The 26,319-nt window shown below is 39.7% G+C and overlaps 2 long non-coding RNA genes across 3 annotated transcripts in view; one reads left to right on the top strand and one right to left on the bottom strand.

Annotated features, from left to right (window-relative positions):
* LOC311290287 overlaps positions 1 to 12,398 on the bottom strand; it is a 47,141-nt gene extending 34,743 nt beyond the window's left edge. The window contains exon 1 of the long non-coding RNA XR_014627353.1: positions 12,281 to 12,398. This is a non-coding gene — a long non-coding RNA (uncharacterized lncRNA). The remainder of the gene's footprint in view (positions 1 to 12,280) is intronic.
* Positions 12,399 to 21,006: 8,608 nt separating this feature from the next.
* On the top strand, positions 21,007 to 23,898 carry LOC311290701. Of its 2 annotated transcripts, XR_014627438.1 has the most exons (9): positions 21,007 to 21,186; positions 21,384 to 21,598; positions 21,968 to 22,061; positions 22,165 to 22,364; positions 22,543 to 22,660; positions 22,747 to 22,838; positions 22,951 to 23,057; positions 23,266 to 23,444; positions 23,593 to 23,898. It is a non-coding gene; the product is annotated as an uncharacterized lncRNA (long non-coding RNA). The 2 variants fall into 2 exon arrangements; XR_014627439.1 differs by lacking the exon at positions 22,165 to 22,364 and having other exon boundaries at positions 21,012 to 21,186; positions 21,968 to 22,019; positions 23,593 to 23,896.
* The last annotated feature ends 2,421 nt before the right edge of the window (positions 23,899 to 26,319 follow it).

Raw genomic sequence — 26,319 nt, 5'->3', positions numbered from 1 at the left:
AAAATAGAAAAACAGCTAAAATACTGTAGCATGCTGTTGATTTTTTGTTGCTAAATAATCGGAGGTGGGACTATTTTTGTAGTTGATAAATGTCTGGTAATGTGATTAGTAAGCTATAAGCCCTATTCGGACGGGACTAGTTTAACATGGCGAGGTGGGGTAAAGTAATAATTACCAGAGCTTCTCTGTGATTTTGTCCCTTCCGAATGTGCCATCTCAGTAATCATTACGGACAATAGCCCTATTCGGACAGGATTAACTTAGGGTAGATGGAGTAATGTAATTTTACCACAGGACGTCTGTAATATTAATGGCCAATTCGCACGGGATAAGATATCTCAGTAAAACTAGCAGAAGTGGGAGAGTAACTCGATTTGCGCGTCGCCATCACCTTCCTGTCGTCATGTGTGTATTACGTTGCTTCCTGATATCACGTGCGCCAACACATATTATTATATATAATATAATTATATATATTATATTATACACTATATTATATATATAAAACAGTTATGTCCGGTTGAACAATGTATTAATTAACTTCAGATTGGATTGTGTTGGTAATAGGCACTTACCTAACGCTAAAAGATGTTTCGTGCCTCTAACAAGTGCTTTCGATCTTCTTTCTGATCTGAATGGTATGTGGAAAACACTTGAGTTTTGCCATAGACTTGTCCCGGCGTCTAGAATGCAACTGCATTCTTTTTCAAGCGTCTCCATACTTGAAAAAGCACGGGAAACTACTTTTAAACATGAAATGACGAAATATTTACGTACATACAGTGGGGAGAACAAGTATTTGATACACTGCTGATTTTGCAGGTTTTCCCACTTACAAAGCATGTAGAAGTCTGTAATTTTTATCGTAGGACCTCGTCAACTGTGAGTGACGGAATCTAAAACAAAAATCCAGAAAATCACATTGTATGATTTTGAAGTAATTAATTTGCATTTTATTGCATGACATAAGTATTTGATACATCAGAAAAGCAGAACTTAATATTTGATACAGAAACCTTTGTTTGCAATTACAGAGATTGTACGTTTCCTGTAGTTCTTGACCAGGTTTGCACACACTGGAGCAGGGATTTTGGCCCACTCCTCCATATAGACCTTCTCCAGATCCTTTAGGTTTCGGGGCTGTTGCTGGGCAATACGGACTTTCAGCTCCCTCCAAAGATTTTCTATTGGGTTCAGGTCTGGAGACTGGCTAGGCCACTCCAGGACCTTGAGATACTTCATACGGAGCCACTCTTTAGTTGCCCTGGCTGTGTATTTCAGGTTGTTGTCATTCTGGAAGACCCAGCTACGACCCATCTTCAATGCTCTTACTGAGGGAAGGAGGTTGTTGGCCAAGATCTTGCGATACATGGCCCCATCCATCCTCCCCTCAATACGGTGCAGTCGTCCTGTCCCCTTTGCAGAAAAGCATCCCCAAAGAATGATGTTTCCACCTCCATGCTTCACGGTTGGGATGGTGTTCTTGGGGTTGTACTCATCCTTCCTCTTCCTCCAAACACGGCGAGTGGAGTTTAGGCCAAAAAGCTCTATTTCTGTCTCATCAGACCACATGACCTTCTCCCATTCCTCCTCTGGATCATCCAGATGGTCATTGGCAAACTTCAGACGGGCCTGGACATGCACTGGCTTGAGCAGGGGAACCTTGCGTGCGCTGAAGGATTTTAATCCATGACGGCGTAGTGTGTTACTAATGGTTTTCTTTGAGACTGTGGTCCCAGCTCTCTTCAGGTCATTGACCAGGTCCTGCCGTGTAGTTCTGGGCTGATCCCTCACCTTCCTCATGATCATTGATGCCCCACGAGGTGAGATCTTGCATGGTGCCCCAGACCGAGGGAGATTGACCGTCATCTTGAACTTATTCCATTTTCTAATAATTGCGCCAACAGTTGTTGCCTTCTCACCAAGCTGCTTGCCTATTGTCCTGTAGCCCATCCCAGCCTTCTGCAGGTCTACAATTTTATCCCTGATGTCCTTACACAGCTCTCTGGTCTTGGCCATTGTGGAGAGGTTGGAGGCTGTTTGATTGAGTGTATGGACAGGTGTCTTTTATACAGGAGAACAGGAGGGCTTCTTAAAGAAAAACTAACAGGTCTGTGAGAGTCAGAATTCTTACTGGTTGGTAGGTGATCAAATACTTATGTCATGCAATAAAATGCAAATTAATTATTTAAAAAAAACATACAATGCGATTTTCTGGATTTTCTGGAAAATTACTGACCTCTACATTTGTAAGTAGGAAAACCTGCAAAATCGGCAGCGTATCAAATACTTGTTCTCCCCACTGTATTTACAGTGGGTCTATTCGCACGGGATTAGTATTACCTGAGGTAATTTTTACGGACCTTTTTATTGAAGGTAAAAGTCGCCGTAATCTTTACTGACATTGTCCATAATGATTACTGAGATGGCACATTCGGACGGGACTAAAATCACAGAGAAGCTCTGATAATAATTACTTTACCCCACCTCTCCATGTTAAACTAGTCCCGTCCGAATAGGCCTAATGTTAGTAAAGATTACGGCGACATTTACCTTCAGTAAAAAGGTCAGGAAAAATTACCTCAGGTAATACTATTACCGTGCGAATAGACCCGCTGTAAATATGTATGTAAATATTTCGTCAAGTAGTTTCCCGTGGTTTTTCAAGTATGGAGACGCTTGAAAAAGCATTCAGTTGCGTTGTAGATGCTGGGACAAGTCTGTGGCAAAACTCAAGTGTTTTCCACATACCATTCAGATCAGAAAGAAGATCGAAAGCACTTGTTAGAGGCACAAAACATCTTTTAGCGTTAGGTAAGTGCCTATTACCAGCACAATCCAATCTGAAGTTAATTAATACATCGTTCGACCGGACATAACTATTTTACGGCGATGCGCAAATCGAGTTACCCCTCCCACTTCTTCTAGTTTTACTGAGATATCTTATCCCGTGCAAATTGGCCATTAATATTACAGACGTTAATCCCATCCGAATAAGGCTTAAGCTATACAGGTTTAGGAAACTATTTACTCTAACACGTAATCAGGGCTCAAATCAAACTTTTTTTGCACACATGTGGCTGGTGACTTGAGAATATATACAGGCCATAAATATGTTTTACTGGCCATGAAACTATATTGGCAGTATTTTATTAAAACACAGCCATGTACTACTGCTACTACTAGTACTACTTTGGGCTGAACTAATTTGGAAAACAAGACTAGTTGCACTTTTTCATATAAAGTAAATAGTGATAGCAATTTAAGATTTTTTTTTTTTTTGCAGTTTTATTAAACATTTCTTTTAAATCTCTTTTTAAAATCTCTAATAATAATAATGATAATATATTCAAAATGATTGTCTGTGATAACAGACAGCATGTCACAGATGATGTTGATAAAACCAATTTTGCCATAAAAGTGGTTCATTATCGTTAACAAGAGATGAACATGCTGAGAATGTGTTTTATAACGAAGGTAAAATTCTAACTAGCAACAGATGCAGAGAAAATATTTCAGTTGCCTCAAGGTGAGAGACAGTTTACAGACAGACTTTACAGGCACAGAGTGTGAGGGCCTGACTCGCACTTTAGTGTATGCCAGGAGCACTTTTTAAAAAAAACACACTGAAATAGTTTTGCTTCTTGCACTGAAAATTCACAAATGCAAGAAAGAGTTTCATATTCATAACCACAACAGAGAGTGTAGTCAGTCTTTGCACTACAGAACCTGACAGAATACAGGCTACTGATCAATGGATAGAAGCAGAACTATGCTTCTATAAGGGGTTACCATGGACAGCAGAAAGGCAACACAAAGGTCACAAACCTTATTGTTATGAGAATCGTAGTACAAACACACCAACACACAATGGCCATGGCCTTCAAAACCTATTGCCTGACCTGTTCTTCTCTCTACAGAGTCAGCAAAGGAAGGTCAAAGCTCCAGCAGGAGATCTGCTCCCCAGCACAGCACACACACACACACACACACACACACACACACACACACACACACACACACACACACACACAAGCTGGTCACGCTATTTTCTATTCACAGAGCAAATGGAGACACAATGCCATGAGCCATTTGGTAATTACTGAAATAGTGTGGTGTGTTATGAGTTATAGTGAGGTTTAAAGCCTGTGACACACCAAGCCGACGATCAGTTGTTGGCCAAAGTCGGGCCTCCCATGGAGCGTCTGTCAGTCCCGTTTTTTGCGGTGTGTTGCGAACCGTCTGCACTATTTTTTGGACGATTGAGCATAAATCACTCTGATTGGATGTTCAGCTTAGCGAACCAATGCATGAGAAGAAAACCGAAAGAGATGAAAGCAAGCAAACGACAAAGTCAAAGGGGCACACACAGATGGCTTTTCTAATTTTACACCTACATCTTACATGAGCATTTCCATATGTGAATATTTTCACAATATTTAGCTCTGACTAATAACACATGCTTTATTTGTGATAAAGCTAAATGTATGTCATAAACATTTACATATGTCATAGACAAACATACAAATGTCATATGTTTCTCCAATCAGCAATGATACTTTCACACCATAAAAAAAAAGCATTAATGTAGTCCCAACTTAAATGTATTAAATGAATGTACTGAATTAAAATAAACACTCATCTTTTTTCTTTTTTTTTTATACAACTATAAAAAATATACTATATATGAAATGATCAGGAGAAAACTTTTTTTGAGGTATAATGTATTCTACACAAGTGAATGTGCTGCTAAACAGCAGTTCTCTTACGAGAGGTTCTCTCGTATTGCGTAAGTTGCTTACGCTACGGGTAAAGTCATCTTTTCTCGAGATATGAAGCCAAAAAATTATCCTTAATTTTTATAATCTTGTCAACGCAGTGCAGCAGCACGCAGACCTAGAGCAGGCTATCTAGCGTGCTCATTGGCTGCCCTGCGGCAACTGCAGCAGCCTACCACTGCGTCACAGCCTGCCAGAAGGGGCGTGGTTTAGCGTATATAAGGAAGGGCTCGGAGGCTGCTCCCCTGATTTTCGTCTCTTCAGCGAAGCTCTTCGCATCGCTGGAATCTGAGAGAAGCCGCCGTCGAAGCAAGCGACAAGCAAGCCGAGGAAAGCGTCTGAGGAAGCCGGTCGTCTTCGCCGCCTTCAGCCATCCGTGCCTGCTACGCTATCCGGAGTCATATCCTTTTTCTGCTGTGTGTGTTCGCCGCTGCGACACACACTCTCTCTTCTTCTAAAAGAGACATTTCCTACGAGGCATTGTTTCAAATGCCTCGCACCTCTCACTCCCGCTCTCTCGCTCCCTCTGTTCGAGCCGCGCAAACTGCACCGTTCACAAGGGATGTCAGAAGCGGACGAGGCGTTGTTTCAAATGCCTCGCACCTCTCACTCCCGCTCTCTCTCTCTCTCTGTTCGAGCCGTGCAAACTGCGCCGTTCACAAGGGATGTCAGAAGCGGACGGTCACGGGGCTAGCTTCCTCGCACTCCCTCTGTTCGAGCCGACCAAACTGCGCCACTCACAAGGGATGTCAGAAGCTGACGGTCATGGGGCTAGTTTTCTTTACGTTACAAGAAAGCTACCCCGCCCCTCGCGCCCCGTTTGCGCGCGTTACTCACCGGCGAAAGGAGAAAAGAGAGTGTTTTAGTCCCGCCGAGGCCGGATCAACCTCCATTTCTCACATATTTCTCAGTTCCCTCTTAAGCTCAGGAGACTGGAAATATCAATATTGCAGTAAACGAGCCTGTTGTAATACATGCACGCCTGCAAACTAACGCCGACGCAAAACGTGATGACGCTCTCTTATATGCTTGCGCTACCGAAAGCTTATATGTTTTCCCCCTGTGGCTCAGTGGCGAAATCTTAGGCTTTCGAGCGAGACGGGCTTTTACAGCCGTTATTTCCTCGTTCCCAAGAAGGACGGAGCTCTCAGACCTATCTCAGATCTGAGATATTTGAACAAAGCTCTCATGAGATGACCGTTCAAAATGATCACAACCAGACAAATCCTCGCGCAAAAGCCCGAGGGATGGGTTTATTTCTCTCGATCTGAAAGATGCATATTTTCAGATTCAGATTATACCCCGTCATAGGCCATTATTGGGATTCGCCTTCGACGGTCAGGTATATCAATACACTGTCCTGCCGTTCGGCCTGTCTTTAGCACCCCATACATTCACGAAGTGCATGGGCCCTCGCTCCCCTGAGAAGACAGGGTATGTGGATCTTGAACTATCTGGACGACTGGCTGATACTAGCGCAGTCAGAGACAGAGCTTATGTCTCACAGAACAGCGCTTCTCAGCCATCTGGAAAGCCTGGGTCTCCCTGTCAACTGGACCAAGAGCTCATTACTGCCCCGTCAGTCAATTTCTTTTCTGGGAATAGAACTGGATTCGGTGGCTATGACGGCCAGACTGTCAACGCAGCGCACTCGCCGCGTCTTTCCAGACGGACAGTCGAGTTCTACTGAGAACGTTTCAGAAAATGTTGGGCCACATGGCCTCAGCTGCAGCTGTGCTCCAGCAGGGTTTACTGCGCATGCGCCCGCTACAACGCTGGCTGAAAGCGCGAGTGCCTCACCGAGCCTGGACTGCCGGCGGCTCGCTAATCAGTGTGAATCAGGGCTGCGTTTCAGCCCTGCAGCCCTGGCTGGCGGCCGAATGGTACCACACGGGAGTGACAATGGGAGTTGTCTCGCACCGGAAAGTTGTCTCGACAGACGCCTCCAACCTAGGTTGGGGGGCTCTCTTCAAGCGCAGACCGGTCTATGGCCTCTGGTCAGACCGGGAGAAACGCCTTCACATAGACTGTCTAGAGATGCTGGCGGTCGAGAATGCGCTGAAGCACTTCCTCCCACACCTGCGGGATCACCACGTACTAGTCTGCACGGACAATACGTCAGTGGTGTCCTACGTGAACAGTCAGGGCGTTGTCAGATCCAAAATTCTCTGCGCCCTGGCGGAACACCTCCTCGTTTGGGCTCAGCACTCATTGCGCTCGCTGAGAGCCGCGCACGTGCCCGGTCACCTGAACGATGGTCCAGACAGACTGTCCAGAGACAATGTTCCCCCGGGGGAATGGTCTTTGCATCCCCAGACAGTCCAGTTACTTTCGGCAAAGCGAAAGTCGACCTCTTTGCGTCAAAAGACAATGTTCACTGCCCAAGCCTGGCCCAGCGGCCCGCTGTACGCTTTCCCCCCGGTCTCACTGTTGCCACAGGTCATCGGGAGAATCAGGGAAATGCGCCACTCGGTGCTCCTCATAGCCCCGCACTGGGAGAATCAAACGTGGTTCCCGGAGTTAATGCGGCTGGCAGACACAGCCCCATGGCCGATACCGGTGAGAAGAGACCTCCTCTCTCAAGCCTGCGGCTCGATCTGGCATCCTCATCCAGAGCGCTGGTCTCTGCATGCATGGATACTCAACGGATACCCGTTGACATGCCAAAAGGGGTTGTGAACACGATCACGCAGTCTAGAGCTCCCTCTACGAGACGGCTCTACGCGTCTAAATGGTCTGTTTAATAAATGGTGCACCATCAAAAATTTTGACCCACAAACGTGTGGGGTCTCGTGGGTGCTTTGCTTCCTTCAAGAGCTGCTGGACATGGGCAGGTCCCCCTCCACGCTCAAAGTGTATGTTGCGGCCATTTCAGCGCTCGCTGACTCGACGCATGGCCGTGCATTAGGAAGGAACGAGCTCATCATCCGCTTCCTCAGAGGAGCCAGGAGGATGAATCCCCCGCGGCCCCCGTCGGTTCCTATTTGGGATCTTTCTCTGGGCGTAACGTCATGCCAGGCTCAGTGGTAGGCTGCTGCAGTTGCCGCAGGGCAGCCAATGAGCACACTAGATAGCCTGCTCTAGGTCTGCCTGCTGCTGCAAGATTATGAAAATTAAGGATAATTTTTTGGCTTCATATCTCGAGAAAAGATGACTTTACCCGTAGCGTAAGCAACTTACGCAATACTCGTTCCCTCTTCTAGAGAGAACAGAGGTTACATTAGGTAACCGATTACGTTTTACCACCTGCTCATGCTTACTTCTCAGCTTCTGATCATTATTACAGCTCAGTAAGGAAATTCTGCAAAAGTATATGATGAAAGAGTAGGCAGCATGCTCAGTGTGTGTTTAACACGGGTCTTCTAAAAGCACACACACAATAGAGGTGTGCATCAGGCGCATAAATGTGAAGATTCAGTGAATGCATTCAATTACAGCACTGTTGGGTTAGGCTGATGTCCAAGGAAAACACTGTAAGTGTATGAGTGCCTGCATTCATGGCCATAGATGTACACACATTCATGTAGACGCATGTAGTGTGTGCGCTTGGTGGTTTCGTGGCTTGCTTCCTTTCTGTTATGCGTAACCTCTGCTGTTGCGCCGTTCATATGCTGATAGACCTGCTGTGTGTTTGCTAAATACAATCCGAGAGACAAAAGACCCTCCTACCGATAAACATTCACACTCAGAAAAACAAAACCACTGAGTGTCTCCTCTCCAAACACAGGCACATTGAGAGTTTCAGTCCCTCTCTTTGCGGTTAAGGGTTGTTAGAAGTTTGTGCATGTAACAGACCTCAAGAGGCATTGAAGATGAATAATACAAACAGAAAAAACCTCCAATGAATCATATAGTATGTAATTATGCCATTAGACTTCAGGCAAAACCTGACTTGCCAGTACACTTTCCTTATAAACGGTATGTAGGATTAGAACTGTGACACATAAATCATGATAAAAAAAAAAAAATAGAATGCCAAAGTGCAGATGATACATTTTTACAAGTGGATTTACTAGTGGATTTTTGAAGCATCTTTACATGATAATTTTGATTTTGGCCATAACCCTGACCACAACTTCTTTCAACTTCCAGAAGTTAAACTTAATGCATGCTTCAATTGTCCATTTGCCAGTATTCCTCATGGAGAGTGCATATTTACTTGTCATCCGCACACTCTATGCAAGCTGTGCAAGTGCAGCCTGAATGATTGTATATCCTTACTGGTGGATCCACTAGGTGGTAACATTCACATTTGGGCCATTGCTTTTAAGAATTACTCAAAGAAGAAGATGGAAAATGCTAATAAAAACAACAGAATACAGAGGTGAAAATAACACATATGGATATCAGAGGAGGTCATAGTGTAGTGCAACAAAACAATGTGTGAAACATAATGGCAGCCTGAAAAACGTCATTACTGTCCACAGGTTTCTATTGGAACTAACACATTTATCAATTTGCAAAAGTGGCATCAAATGTTTTAAAAGATATTTTGCTGTAGGAAATTAATACCATTTAGAAATTAAAAGAAGACCGAAACCTCAGCCTTTTAATCCTACTCATGGAGGGCCTCCTTTCAACAGAGAGCTCAGCTTCAACCTGCTCAATCACACCTGTCTGGAAGTTTCTAGTAATCCTGAAGACCTTCCCTACATCCCAATGTGTTATCTATTTATCTATCTATCCTAAATAGTATGTGAATTTAGAATAAGTGTGTTCCAAAGCAGCATGTTGAAAAGAGTATGCCAAAAGTCCCCATATGGTCACTATTTTCGGTAGATTTCCAAAGTGTGAATCCATGTACACTCAAACAACTAATATTGCCCACAAAACCAGTGATTATTAATAATACATTTCAGCCCTGATGTGTTTTTTTTTAACCCATGTTGTTCCAAACCTGACTTTTTTCTGCAGAGCACAAAAGAAGATATTTTGAAGAATTTACTTATATGATATGAACAAGAACACACTGATTTCTCAAATAATCTTATTTTATCTTCCACAAAAGAAATCAATTAGGTTTGGAATGACATAAGGGTCAATTATGACAGGATTTAAATTGTTAGGGGTGAAGTGTGAACTATTGTTTTAATATTATCTGTGTTATATACAGTATCTGCAGTTGGTCTGTTTGCGTTTATAGTGAAAAGTCTGGCTGAGCTCTAACCTAAATAACAAAATGGGGGCTGCTTCATAAAACTTAGGCAGCTGACTTGTTCCCTTGCTGCCCTGTCAGACAATGAGGAAAGACGTCTGGGGCAGCGTAACAATCTAAAGATTTACAACAAAATAGAGAAGTCTTGTTATTAACTAAGTGAATATTACTACAATACTAATTTCATAAAAATGTTATTAAAAGTTGAAAAAGTTGTTCAAAAACATACATGTACCCACAAACTGACCACCAACCACAACTTTCAGATGTAAAGAATTTCTTAGCTCAACTATCATGGAATCGAACGCACAGGATAGTGGGATATAATAGGCAGCAGAGGATACATCTACAGTATGTTGTCTTTTAAAATCAATCAGATCTCAGTACACAGGATGTGACACGGAATTGGATGTGCCTCTGTGGCATTTTTCAGTTTTCAGACACAGCTAGAATCTCAATATGGATTGGTGTTTCAAAGGAAAGAAGTCCACTCCCATGCATTACATTTTCCCCTCGTTTCCTAACTGATTTGGGTCTGAAACTCGTTAATATTATTAATGGAGAATGTGATATTATTAATAAACTCCCACTGAATACCAACGTTAACAGGCAGATTTGCAGAAACTTATGCAGAGTTTTGAGGATGTGTAAAGGTGGAAGTAAGACAGATGTAGCAGCAATGTTTTTTTTTTTTTTTTTTTTGTAATGGGCCTCCCGTGGTCTTTTCCACTTCTTACCTTCTCACAGAATAATAGAGAAAGGGCTAAAGAGAGTGTGTGTACGTGTGAAAGGACGGCAACCCCCCGTGCCGAGATAATTACTGCCCCTCTCTCTTTCTGTGTGTGCTCAGGTGGAACACTCATTACGCCCGTGTTCTCATGAAAACGCACACATAGGCTACATATGGAAACTTCATCTGTGTCACGCATATACATGCAGTGTTGCCTAGTCACTCTGGCCTTAACTCAAGTGCACAGAAAAAAGCACTTTGCCTCTTCTAGATTCACATTTTCTGCTTACATAGGCCTACTTATGACATTTTTTGTGATTGGGATTAACACTTTATGTTCCATATTAAAACATTGAACGCACAAAACTGTTTGGAAGGGGAGAGTTTGGCGCTGAAGGAAGGGGAGGGTGAAATTTGAGACTTGTTCCTGTATTCCCTCAGAAGGCCCCTCACTCTCATAAACCACACTGGGCTTTTTCAGCTCCGTTGCACACTTCAATCTCTTATATGCAAGAGCTGACTGTTAAATCCTCCAGGATATCCTGCTATAACACAATATCTATTCTCTATTATGAATGATAAAAGACAAAGTAAAAATTAAATAATAATAAAGCCAACAAACTAGCAAAAATATGGTCATGGATGAGATGAGGATTGGAGATCAGATGACAGAAGGATCTGGACTTGTTGGAGGGTTTTTTCAATTAGTGGGTCTATACTGCCATCTCCTGTTGCACATGAGAGTGAGAGGGGTTTTTTTTGTGGTTTGGTCACTAGTAATGATCATCATCACTGAGTGTCACACAAGGGTCACATTCTCCATTAATACAATTATTGTCAAACACTGTAAACCATTAACCCTGTAAAGCCTTACATATGAAATATTAGTCAGAAAAATCTAGTTATAGTTTTATAAATTTAGCATACTATCACAAGAGGCCTAGCTTTTGAAATGTTGGATTGCAAAACTAAACACATTTCTCGGGCAAAGCGAACTAGAGGAATTTAATCATATCTCTTATTAATCATATCTCCCTTTTCAAAAATGAAAATTAATGCAATTTAACCCATGTATCAATTTTAAATGTCTATTGTGGAGAGTCACTCCCAGTCTTTGTCTACAGGAGAGACATAAATACCTCATTTATGCGTGAAAGCATGTTTCAGTTGTATGTCAGTCTGTCAGTTTATACAGCAAGACTGTTCCAAATTCCAAAATATGCCTTAGAGTGGAAGAGGTTAACTTGAAAAACAAACTTTTTTTTACATATGTTATTAAATTATATTAAATGTTATTAAATTATATATATATATATATATATATATATATATATATATATATATATATATATATATATATATATATATATATATAGCATTGTTAGAAAGAAGAATTAATTGGATTTTTGATTCAAAACATTATATAGCCCTTGTAAATACGAACCCCAGCCTCCCTTATTAATTTGGTCCCATAAAAAAAGAGGACTTCACCCTATACTCTGTTGAAGACAGATAAAGGAAAGGGCCATAATCTTCACCAGTGCATTCATACAATCCTAATGGTCCTTACAAACCAACTAATCAAGAAATAAACATAAGGAACAGGACTACACTCACCCCGCAGTTGTCTTCAGTCATCTCTAAACTAGAAAGTGTCAATATGCATCCAAAGTTAAAGCCTGTTGATGAGATGTAGGGCAAAGGCACGACATAAGGACTCTCATAGGTACGTCTGACCAAAAAAATATAAGAGCTGGAACATGCCCTAACATGACCAACATGGCCAAGAAGACCACCAGGAAAATATTACACCACCAGAGGGAGACACATGATAGAAGTGGAGGTGTGTGTGGCAACTCTACCACTGAAATGAATAGGAATGCAAAAAGAAAGCTCTCTCTATGTATATTCTCAGGAAATACATGCAGTGTCTATAGACCATTACATTGCACTGACATCTTGTTTCTGGCTGAATCTCATTTAGAGGTCTTTAGAATTGCATGGAATTCCTGATATAAAAAGGCTCTAAAAGCAGCCAGGGCCAAGCATCTCTGCAAACAATCCAAGGTTTGTTTAGTACGGTGGCTACATTAAGAAATACACATACATCACCTGAACTGAATATTCAATTACAGTTTAGTAGTAATGACCTTATGACTTTATTATACTTAATTTCTTCACTGAAAAAATTTAAAGCACCAGACATACAATTGTAAAGTGCAACTTTTGACAGAATTGTATGATTCAGCCTCAATTATCACCCCTCAAGAACAATTGCAGTGCTTTAGGACAGTACTATAGGACAGTAAGAGCTTAATAAACTTATAATTGCATCTAAACCAGGGGTGTCCAAACTCAGTCCTGGAGGGCCACTGTCCTGCAGAGTTTAGCTCTAGCCTGCCTCAACACCCCTACCTGGAAGTTTCTAGAATGCCTAGTAGTAAGACCTTGATTATCTGGTTCAGGTGTGTTTAATTGGGGTTGGAGCTAAACTCTGCAGGACAGTGGCCCTCCAGGAGCAGGATTGGACATCCCTGATTTAAACCAACAACATACAGTATTTATTAGATTGAATACCCACTAAACTACTGAAAGAGTTGTTACTAGGGATGCACCGATAAAAACATTTTGGCCGAGACCGATAATTCTTTACATTTGAAAGCCGATAACCGATATATTGGCCGATAAATCTAAATTCAAATTTTGAAATACTTTGATAGCCTGTATACATAAACAAAAGGCTCACCATTAAAAGCAATGTCCCAAACACTTCAACATAAATCAAACATATACAATACAGTTGCCTACTTTGAACCAGTGTAAGATTCCTTAACTTTTAAAATTAATGTTACACTCCTATGGCCAACTTTCTTTATTAAAAAATGGTAACACCTTTATAATAAGATTTTGTTTGGTTAGCATTAGTTAACATGAACCAACAATTAATGAACAATACTTCTACAACATTTATTAATCTTAGTTAATATCAAGGTCAACATTTTATAAGACATTTTTAAGATCCAAAGTTGTGTGTTAACATTAGTTAATGCACTGTGAACTAACAGTGGTAATAAAAATTACTTATGACAATGACAATATTGTTATTGCAACTAACAATACAAATATTTTATTAACTGACATTAACAAAGGCTATTGCTCTCTTTTAGTTCATGTTAGTTAATGCATTAACAAATGAGACCTTATTGTAAAGTGTTACCAAAAAATCTATTGTCTAACAAAAAATGTAAATAAAATGTAAATAAAATACCTAAATAATGCAAACATTGGGCTGCATATAAAGAAACAAAATGCAAGAACTTGTTTTGCAACCATGTCTGCTTGCTCATTTCCAATAATGCCACTATGTCCTGGAATCCAGCAGAAAACAATGTTGTACTTGAGTGTCTGTAACTGATTTGCTTATATATATCAGTGATTATTGGATGGTTTGTCTTCAAAGATTCAAGAGCTTGTAAACAGGATTTTGAATCAGTAAACACTATAAAGTTCTGTTCTCTTGCATTTTCAATATGTTCCAAGGCAAGTAACAGGGCACGAGCTTTTGCTGTACAAATGGAACTTTGGTCTAGGATACGAATGCCATACTGTTGGTGGACAATTAATTAGTGAGTCTATACTGCCATCTGTAGTACATGAGAGTGAGAGTTTTTTTTTTTTTTTTTTTTTTTTTTGGTTTGGTCACTTAGCAACTAGCGATCATCATCACAGAGTGTCACACAAGGGTCACATTCTCCATTAATACAATTATTGTCAAACCCTGTAAATCCTGACATATGAAATAATAGTCAGACAAATCTAGTTATAGTTTTCAAAATTTGGCATTCTACCACAAGAGGCCTAGCTTTTGAAATTTTGGATTTCAAAACTGAAGACATTTCGAGTAAGCAATTCTTAATTCTCAGGCTGAAGCGCACTAGAGGAATTTAATCATATTTCTCTTTTCAAAAATGAAAATGAATTCAATTTAACCTGTGTATCAATTTTAAATGTCTATTGTGGAGAGTCACTCCCAGTCTTTGTCTACAGGAGGTTCAAAGATAGGCCTACCTCATTTATACCAGTGAAAGCAAGTTGCAGTGATCTGTCAGTTTATACAGCAAGAAAACAAATATTTATATATTTGACTTCTTATTGTACTGTTAAATCATATATACAGACCCTTTCCAAAAAAAATTTGAATATCATGGGAAAGTTTATTTATTTCCATAATTCCATTCAAAACGTAAACTTCCATAGATTATAGATTAAGGGCCCACAACTCAAACGATTTCAAGTATTTAGTTGTTTATTATTGGTACATAATTTGGGCTTCCAGCTCATAAAACCCATGAAAACAGGATTTAAAAAAAATAGAATATTACATGAAATTACACAGTGATACCATGGTCATTGAACCAGGTTTTGGTTATTTTGGCAGTGTGGGCAGGTGCAAATCCTGCTGGAAAATGAAGGAAGCAAGTGCTCTGAAAATGTCCTGGTAGACGGCTGCATTGACTCTGGATTTAATAAAGCACAGTGGACCAAAGTCCTCTTTTCTGATGAGAGCAAATTTTGCATCTCATTTGGAAACCAAGGTCCCAGATTCTGGAGGAAGAATGGAGAGGCACACGATCCAAGATGCTTGAAGTCCAGTGTGAAGTTTCCACAGTCTGTGTTGGTTTGGGGAGCCATGTCATCGGTTGGTGTTGGTTCACTGTGCTGTCCACTCAACGCAGCCGTCTACCAGGACATTTTCAGAGCACTTCATGCTTCCTTCAGAATTAATTGGATTTTTGATTCAAAACATTATTTAGCCCTTGTGACTACTAACCCCAGCCTCCCTTATTAATATGGTCCTATAAATAAGAGGACTTCACCCTATGCTCTGTTGAAGACAGATAAAGGAAAGGGCCATAATCTTCACCCAGTGCATTCATACAATCCTAATATGGTCCTTACAAACCAACTAATCAATAAATAAACATAAGGAACAGGACTACACTCACCCTGCAGTTGTCTTCAGTCATCTCTAAACTAGAAAGTGTCAATATGCATCCAAAGTTAAAGCCTGTTGATGAGATGTAAGGCAAAAGCACGACATAAAGACTCTCAAAGGTAAGTCTGACAAAAAAATTAAAATAAAATAAGAGCTGGAACATGCCCTAACATGACCAACATGGCCAAGAAGACCACCAGGAAAATATTACACCACCAGAGGGAGACATATGATAGAAGTGGAGTTGTGTGTGACAACTCACCAGTGAACTGAATAGGAATGCAAAAAGAAAGCTCTCTCTGTAGCCCCTTTCACACAGAGATTCCGGAAAATACACGGATAAAGTGACCCGGGATTTGACCCGGGTTCGTTTGATTTTGGTTCATTCACACTGCCAGTGATTTTCCGGAATCAGAGAGTGCGTTCACACACAACCCGTAAAAATCCCGTAAAGACACGTGACATCGATGTGACTTGTAATGTCTTGTAATGTCTTAAGTTTCCTTATGAGCTGCGATTTCTCTCTCGAGAAACCACGCTTGTGCATTTTTTTATCTGATTCGATCATAAACTTACGCATTACCTACCGTTTCACAGCTGGCGAACGATCCCGGCTTTAGCGTCATCATTACGACACAGCATTATTACGGCTTTTGTTCACACAGCGCGCGTTCCGGGACTGAACACGGCATTGTTACTAGGTCCCCAACCCGGCATCGATCCCGGCATCAATCCCGGGTCGTGTTTGCGTTCACACAGAAGGCACTCTGGCAATTTGCCGGCAATTTCCCGGGTTCAAAGCGCTGTGTGAAAGGGGCTTATGTATATTCTCAAATACATGCAGTGTCTATAGACCATTACATTGCACTGACATCTTGTTTCTGGCTAAATCTGGTCCCCTGTTGCTTTGATGGTGGTAGTATAACTTGTGGAAATGACTAGCAGTATGGACACCATTTTCTCTAGTACCTTAGAAACTGTTGCACCAACCAGCTTAAAAAAGGTTAGAGAGAAAAGTACTGTACCATGGTACAACAGTATTACTCACTCTCTCAAGAGAGAAACTTACAATCTAGAGCGCAAATGGAGACAAACTAATTTAGAGGTCTGTAGAATTGCGTGGAAAGACAGCAGTTCCCATTATAAAAAGGCTCTAAAAGCAGCCAGGGCCAAGCATCTCTGCAAAGACTTCACCTGAACTGAATATTCAATTACAGTTTAGTAGTAATGAGTTTATGGATTTCTTCACTGAGAAAATTGAAAGCATCAGACATACAATTGTAAAGTGCAACCTTTGACAACATTTTATGATTCAGCCTCAATCATCACCCCACAAGAAAAATTGCAGAGCTTTACAACTATAGGACAGGAAGAGCTTAATAGGCATATCATTGAATCTAAACCAACAACATATTTATTAGATAGAATACCCACTAAATGTTACCTAGCAGAAGAGCCTCTTCTCAATATTATTAACCTATCTTTATCTCTAGGTCATGTCCCAAGACCGTTCAAGCTGGCAGTTATTAAAGGGGTCATATAATGCCATTTTTGTACAAGCTAATATGATTCTTTAGGGTCTAAATTAAAAGTTTGTAATATACTTTAATTAAAAATTCTCATTAGTATTGTAAGAAAACACTCATTTTACCTGGTCAGAAACAGCTCTGTTTTCAGCACGCCGTTTAAGTGCATGTGTCTTTAAATGATAATGAGCTTTGCTCACCCCGCCCCTCTGTTCAGTGCGTACACCGTTTGTAACACAATAACACAATAACCATAACGTGTTGTTCATTATAAACGTGGGATTATGAATTATATTGAAAACGTTGTACATAGAAAACATGCCATAATGTACCCTGAGTGTAAACAGCCGCATTCACCGTGAAGCGTGCTAGCGATTAATAGAAAGTTAGAAAGATTAATATATTAATATAAAGGTTAATAAAACGTTACACTCACTTCAGTTCTTCTTGAGGTGCAGCAGGAACACGAATAGTTGGTACCGATCCTTTTTTCAGGAGCAGCTTTAGGAACATCAAAATGACTGCTGTGTTCCTTATTATACCGAAGAACAGAACACCACAATCGCTTAGACGCCATTCTGCTCATAGACAGTGCTCTAGCGTATGCGTATCAACAATGACGCGCGGGCTATGATTGACAGCTCGCTCACGAGCGAGGGCGGGTCTGTGTTGAAACGCTGCTGTCAATCAACAATCGTGGGAGGGGCGTCCGACCGTGTGACGTCACTAGGTCGAACGGCTTGATTTGAGATGGGGGAAAACATATACTGTAAGAAGATAAAAAAAAAAAAAAACACTGGATGGATTTTTATCATTTTATGATGGTTGTGTACAGGCACTGCCAACACACATTTCAGTAAAATCAACTTGTAAAAGTGCATGTACCATTATATGACCCCTTTAAGCGCTTCATTAAGAAACCACAATTGGACCCAAATTAATTAGCAAATTACAGACCCATTTCAAATCTTCCATTTGTCTAAAATACTAGAAAAAGTTGTGTCTGCTGTCTCACCGCAAACTCATAGAAAATAACCAAAACAATCCAAGTGTCATGGTTCATCGATCCATGTGTTCATTTTATGTATCTGTTGATATGTTTGTGGGTGTGGGATCTGTGTGTGTATTGCTTGTTTGTTGCTTAGAAACCAGCTGATCACTTAATCAGCCCGCAGCTGCAGCTAGTTAATTCTGTTTGTTAGCTGCCTATATCTAGTGGGAGTGATTATTGCATGTTTATCGTCAATCTTGTTTATGCTCTCTTACCCAGTTCCGGTGCCTGAGTTCCTTACGGAATTATTTCCTCGATCTCGTCGGTGTTCCCAGACTTCGGGAGATCGTGTGGAGTTCTCTTCATTACATTATTACATTATTAGTACAAAATGAGTAAAATTGTATAAAATATTATTTAAATGTACTAGTGCTAAAAATGTAAAAAAAAAAAAAAAAAAATTTAAGCAGGACGAGGCTAGGGCCGCGGGAGAAAGACGCGAGGCCGGTGGCGTGATCGGTTGATGTGCGTTTTACCATTGCTAAGAAAATACCCGCTCCTCCGTGAGAGATACAACCCGTTCTCATCTCAGGGCGTCAAATAAGGCCGTTTTGTCACGTCCTTCGGCGTTTTCTGCCCACGCATATAGCACCCTTTTGCGTATAGATGACACGCACATGGCTTTCAACCAACTTCAATGTAAAACCATCCGCGATGTAATTACACGCTCAGGGCTTCACCAGTCGTCAATTCACCTCAACATTGATCGACTGCACAGACTAAAGACGTTTTCAGCAACGACTTATGTTTGCTCTATGATTAGGATTGCCTACACCTAATATAGGAGGTCATTGTTTTCCATTATTTATCTTTCGAGAGGAGATATTCGCCATTTTCAACACCCTTATCGTCTGTGAGAGACGCTCGCGGCTTAACCACCTCCAATGCAACCCACCCGCGTTTTACAGGACGCAGTTGGACTTTGCTAGCCAATCCAAGTGCGTGATATCAGACGCTTTCAGCAACAGTAGCATGCGTAGGCTACAATTTCGTTTAGTTTTAAATAAGCCTGTGGTAGCCTACTCAATTTTTAAACGTGAATGTGTGCTAGGTATCCTAACTAAAACACGACAATATAGGTTCCATCATCCCTTAATTGCCCGCAGGAGTATATTGGCCGAATTCAACACACCCTTTATCGTGTGTGAGAGACGCTCATGGCTTTCAACCATCAATGCAACCCACGGGCGTTTTACAGGACGCAGTTGGACTCGTTAAATATGGACGCTTGGCCAGGACCCCTTGGCGTCACTTTTTAACGCACTGGGTATACCTTTGGCGTCATTTTTCAACGTGCAGGGTAGTCTGTTTGACTTCTATAGAACTCTGAACCGGAGCCTGCGGCGTTGAAATTTGACGTCTTGGTAACACCGTCCGCAACCCGTCTGCTGTGTATGGGTTGAGGCTACAATAAAATAAAAATAAAAGGAATAGACTACAATAAATGATCTATGCCAGGGCTAGTAAAATGGCGGCCCCCGATGATATTTATCTGGCCCTCCAACTGGTTTTTGATGTTTAAAAACCCTCGCAATCTGATATCTAAGTGCCCTCTCTGCGCAAAGGTTTAGCGCGTTCGGCAACCGCATTCAGCGGTGAGTTTAACAACGCACATGGTGTGCAACCGCATTCAGCGGTGAGTTTAACAACGCTCAACTGCAGGTAAAACGGCATTCAGAGGTTAGTTTAACCAAAACAACGCTCAACTGCAGGTAAAACTGCATTCAAAGGTGAGTTTAACAACACTCCACGGCGTGCAAGTAATTAGTTTAACCGTTTTCTTGTCATAGGTACTGGTACATAGGTACATTGCTTTAACTAGAGCATGCTGGGTAACGTATTTTTATCGGAGGTTTGTTGATGTTAATAAATATATATAATATGCTACGATTTTGTTCAATTAATATTACATTTTTTATTTTATTTTTTATAGATTAAATCCTCTAAATTAATAACGCTGACGTCACTGTATGGGGCGATCCCAAGGTCCATTGCGATTTCCCACTTGGTAAGTAGAAGAGTTAATTAATAGAGATGGGTACTATTCTTAAATTTACACATCTAAAAACTGTTGAATCAGGACAAAAAGTTGTGTTTAGAACCTTTAGATGTGTAAGGTGGCAATTTCGTATGACGGTAAATAATAGAAGGCATTATAAAAATATAGCTTGCTGCACCAAATGTGCAGGCTAGCAAAGTTAGCTAATTGAATTCAAGTTCATTTTTGTCGCATATAATCATGTATCATAGGGGAATGTAATATTTTCAGTATTACATTAGCCCACAACTATTATCCAATATTAGAAATGTTCAGATGAAGAACAGTTGCCAGATTGGTTTGTTTTACAGCCTAATTGTTTAAAATCCACGCAAAATTATATAATTAACACCCAAATAAATCTATAATTAACAATACAAATTAATTCATAACTACTAAATTGTGGCTCATCACAATTTTTCAATATGAAATAAAACAATTAATGTGTATAATTAATGTAACAAGCAATGGTGTCATAACTTATTGACTGATTTATATATTTATAAACAGGAATTTTCACACGTTTTTTTTTTTTTTTTTTTTTTGAAATAGAGCTAAACTTACATTTATTGACAATTTTTGTCTAATTTCTATCTAAAATGTAATTAACAATATTCACTTCTTGTTTATTAAAAAGGAATATCACATACAATTTAGCCCATTCTGGCAACACAGATGAAGAGAATGCTGGTGTAAAATGTTCAATTCTTTTTTTTTTTCTTTTTTTTCTTTAGGTCCCTCTTCGGCAGCTTCAAAAATGATTTTTAGCCCCCTTAACATAATTCAAGTGTACTGTATGATCTTTTTCAGTCTGGCTTGTACCTGTGGAGATACCTGACAAAATCTGTGGTTGTTCACCAGAGTTATTGAGGGTTAGTCCAGGAAAGATTGTTGCTGTGGTCACAATGAATGGTAAGAATGTGAAGAACTTTATTTTGTCCTGTTTGAGAAGCATCTTTAAAATAAATATATATCCATACGCGACTCCCTACAAGTTTGACATAGATATAAAACTAAAAATATATGAAGTATACAAAGTAATATATAAATAGTACAAAGAACCCAAACCCTGGTTTACATTACAGTGGATGTGTTTTTGATATTTCCAGGATGACATGATCGAACCATGCCTGAGTTAATTTGTGAGGCATGCCAATCCACTTGGACTGCTGAGTCGATGCCCTAAACAGAAGTGACTACTGGCCTGCAACCCTTCAATTTGCCACACTTTATGCCACAGATGTCTTTTTTTTCATTTGAAGAAATGAAGATGGCGGCACCAGGACTGTCCTGCCAAGCATACTGAATCAGCCGCTTTGGTCGTGTGAGTATTGAATTTATCTATCCTGCAGTGTTGTTGATATCTTTGAGTTGTTGGTTGATAAGCAAGATCTCAGCAGACAGTTTTCTGAAAAGTTTTTTTGAGTGGGAGGCTGTGCGATTTGAGGTGGACAACATATGCAAGGAAGAGCCCTTCAACTGTCCTGCATGCACCCTAGATATGCTTGCAGTTTCAGTTGATGGAAACTGCAAGCATTACCATTTCAAGAATGCTGCTAGCTACTCCAAACTGTGTATCACAGTGTTTGTATTAATAAGAAAACATTGCTCTTTAATGTGAACTAAGAAATCTCAGATTTTAAGTTATAAATTGTTGTCAATCATCAATTGTTGTTTTTTTGTTTTTTTTTAGATCTGAGGAACAGGCCATCTTTGAAGGCATCTTCATAGCCAAGGATGAAGACGTAAAAAGATTTGTAGACCACATTCACAACACAACCAAACATGTAAAATTCTAGATGATAATTAGACTTCAGCACTATAATAACCTCTTTCTGAAGAGTTTGTTTAGGAGAGTCTTATTTTCATCAACAATTTTCCATATTGTAGTTCAGTGGAAGAAGTGTTTGTGGAGGGGAGTGGTCAGCAGCCAGAGAGACCTCCCAAAGATCTGCCTGCAAGGTAGACGAGGAGGGATTGGAGCTTGTGGTGTGTCGGCACGGAGTCCTGCTCCAGAGCTCCAGCACCTTCTTAACATGAAGCCATTCCTTTCGGTATTTCATGCCAAAGCCCATGATTTTAAATGCGAGGTAAGGAAGTGTTGCTATGGGATAGAATCGTATTATCTAAACTGAACATCTGCAAACATCTGTTTTTATATATATATATATATATATATATATATATATATATATATATATATATATATATATATATATATTTATTATTATTATTATTTTTTTTTAATTTTTTTTTATTCTTAACCAGGTAAAATGGAGTGGAGCATATCAGGACGGTGCTGGTTTAACACTAGGGGAGGAGGTGGAACAGTGCAATGCCTTCCTATCTAGGATTGCAGTAAACAGAAAGCATATGTCAAAAGCAGGTAAGATGACCACATACTGCACTGGTTACATCCTTACATAATACGTAGGAGGAATATGGTAACATCATATTTTCTTTGTTTTTCAGGATGCACAGATATGCTGACTCTCATGGCCATGCGCTGGAATCAGCAAAAGTTCAACAATTTGGCTATCTCACTGACCCGCCGATATCAAAAGGTAATGACATCAGTAGAATTAATTTTAGATGTTCAGTACTGCATGTTAGCAGTGTACGAAGCTGTGCATTGAGCATTTGTTTTTTGTTTCTTACCACTGTTTGTTATTGTAGACCACAAAAGCTCTGCAAAGCCAGTTACAAAACCTAGAGTCCATGAAAGCGCAATTGACAGTGACAGCGAGCCAATTGGAAGAATGATGTAAAGGATTGGGCTGACGGTGAGGAAATGATTACTTGTAATACATTTAGTCACAAATAATTGTAATTGTTACTGTTTGTTGACTGCTTCTGACAAATCTGATACATAATGACACATAACCCACAATGCTTCAAATGTCATTCTGTAACCCCATACTATTTCAGAGATTCTTTGAAGGTTGATGTTTAATACAAATTATTTATTTATTTATCATAAATGCATTCCAGACTCTGTCGATCTAAGGACAAAGAGAAAGGCGTTTGACATCATCATGTCAGTAAGGAGACTTGAGGAGGAGCAAGAAAGATTCTTGTTGCAGAGATGGACCACCATTGGAAATCTCTTTCAACTCGTCCCGATACCCTCAGAGAGCTGTCCTGCTTGTTTTCTAGTGAGACAATGAAAAGTATGTATTTGTAATAAATTACATAAACATAGGGTTGCCTCGACCAAAGATTACTATTAGGGGGCAGCCCTAATAAATATACACAACAATGATGACTGTTTATAAAGTTTCTAATGCTGGTCTTAAATTCTTGTGTTCCTCTTTTAAGATTCGCAATGTGGCCTAAGTGAAGAAGGTTTGAAAGGTCTGCAGAGCATCATCCTCAGAAAGTGGCATCAAATCAGAGAAATGAAGGTGCAAGCAAGAGACTGTTACCTGCAAGTTTTGTCTGGAGCAGAGGACATCAACTTCTTGTACAGTGATTCAGCTGATGAGTACAACAGTGACTATGAAATATCTGATGATGGACTGTAATCTACAAGACAGTAACACCTTTCATACTTCTGGACAATGACCTTAACTATGAATATAAAGCATGTAATAAAATCTGCTTTTTATCACCATAAATATAACCAAAGTGTTACCTCTTCTTTCACATACATAGAAATGTGTGCATGCATGCATGCACTGTGTGGTACAGTAACTTTCATTAGTTGAACTGTAGGGTGCTGTATAACAATTGAAATCTGTTAAGAGACATGGAAGAAGCAGATTATAAGGAAGAACACCATAATGATGAGGAATAATTTTCTCCCCAACATAATATTCAATGTGCTTTCTGTGTAATCTAGTACAGGTTTCATAGTCAACTGATGTGATTCTGTGGTACTCAGAACATTTCACCTATCAATTGTGTAGATTTATCAGCTGTGACCTGATTAACAGTATAATGTTACAGTTTTCTGGATTGCTAAAACACATTTCTTGAAACTCACATTCTCAAAACCTTAAACACAAAACCAAATTTTCAAACCACATTCAGAGAACATGTGACTCTTATGGCAAAATCAAACAATTGCCTCAAAACCATTTTATCTGTGCTCAAATCAAACAATGCTTTCAGATCATACACACATCAGTCAATATTATAAACACTACAGATCGTTCGTTAGACACTACAGAGAAAAACGAAGAGCAGAATCCGAAACACGCAGTTACCGAAATAAAAGTATATCGTAACTAAGTAAACAAATTTTGCAATTACGTAAAAAAAGTATAGTAATGACAACTTACAGTAGTAAGGTGAATAAATTGTATACTGTATGCACTGCAAGTATAGTATTGTACTGAATATTGTATAGTATTGAATGTCTGTATATTCAGCACTTTTTATACTGTGACCCAACTGCAAAAGACAAAAAGGTTACAGTAAAAACCTCTAAATGAAAAGCGTTACAGTCACTCAGAAGAGTTGTGCAACTAGAGGAATCAAGGTCAGTGAGAGAGATTTTATTCTGCATCATGTCTTCATGTTGGTCCGGCCTGATGACTTCTTCCACATAACAATGTCATCTCAGGAAAAGGGAAAATCCCTAAAGCAGATCCAGCCTTGACAACATTCTTCACACCTTGCTCTTTCTCATCCTCCTCCTCTTCCTCTTTGTTCACCACCTATTTCACATACTCTTCTTCCTCCTCTCCCTCTTATATTGTTTCCATCCATTGTTGGTAACATTCAGTGCAACATTTTGAGTCAGTTTTGGCACTCTGAACTGACTTGTATGATGTACAGTTGGTTTGGTCTCATCATTAGAAATAAATGAACAATTTTGAGTAGTTGTGTGTTAACGATGACAACTGTGTTGTAGTTGTTTAACTTTTGCCTGCCCGTGTTTAGTGTTTTGAAACATAAATGTGTCAGTGTGAAATGTGTTTTAGTGAGTGAGAATGTGTTTAGAGTTTTGCCAAAAGAGTGCATGAGATTTGCAAACAGTGTTTTAACTACCTGAACTTGTTTAATGTTTTACAGAAAGAGTGATTTACTCGACAAATTCGATTAGGCTATTGAGAATTTGGGAGGTTTAGTGTTTTAGCAATTCAGAAAAGGTCTATTTTACAACATTTGTAAAATATTGCTGTATTTTTGTATTCCGAGTTCAGAGTCTTGCAATATAATCAAAACCTAACACAAGCATGATGTAAATATAGAAAAGGCGGGAAAGCAAAAGAATGTTCAGATATAAATGTTACTCAATACAGTTTGTTGTCCATGATGAAGAGAGTATTATGTGTAGGTTTTACTGCCCTTCCTCCCCCAGGGGTCCCGTAGCACCCCTGGAAGAGCAAAAAAAATGCACATTCTGCAAAGTCTGCAAATGCAAAGTCTGATAAGTGTATAAAAGTGAAAATTGGTAGGACAATTATTTATGCTATGTTTAATACATAATGTTGGAAAGAGATGTCTGGCATACATGGAAAGGTGTTAAAAAAGCATTTTAAAAAGTGCTCACAGTAAAATACCAAATTTCAGTCTGGCACTCAAATATGTCAAAGAGGTTTGAATAATGAACATATTTAGATGTTCCTTTGTTCATTAAAGATTGTATTTATTTAATTCCATTACTAAACGTTTTTAAACTACATTACCCATACGCCTCTATTGTGACATTGTGTCCATGGGACGGGCGCTGTAAATTGTAGTTCATTGAAGTGTGTAGTTACACTATAGGGTTAGGGTTAGGATCTCGGTAAACGTGTAATTTCTTTCAATATAGCAATACCTTATTGTTAACTGACAGTATTACTGACAGCATAACGCAAGCAAAACATAGTTTGCGATATGGAGCGCTTTTTATTCTGACCTAAACGTTAGTCCAACCACAGCTTGTCCTGCTGGCGCCATGGAAACGTCAAAACCACGTCACACTTGTCCATATATGGTATTTACAGGCTCTTCCGACTTTTGATGTACGCAAATCCAGGATATTTATTTATTTTGTTGTTGTTATTTTTCATTGAAAGATATACAACAACACTTCATTTCCATGATCATTTA

This window comes from Rutilus rutilus (assembly GCF_951802725.1).
Source record: "Rutilus rutilus genome assembly, chromosome: 5".
Taxonomy (NCBI): domain Eukaryota; kingdom Metazoa; phylum Chordata; class Actinopteri; order Cypriniformes; family Leuciscidae; genus Rutilus; species Rutilus rutilus.
Note: the sequence above shows the minus strand (reverse complement) of the source record. Positions and strands in the feature narration are given on the sequence as shown.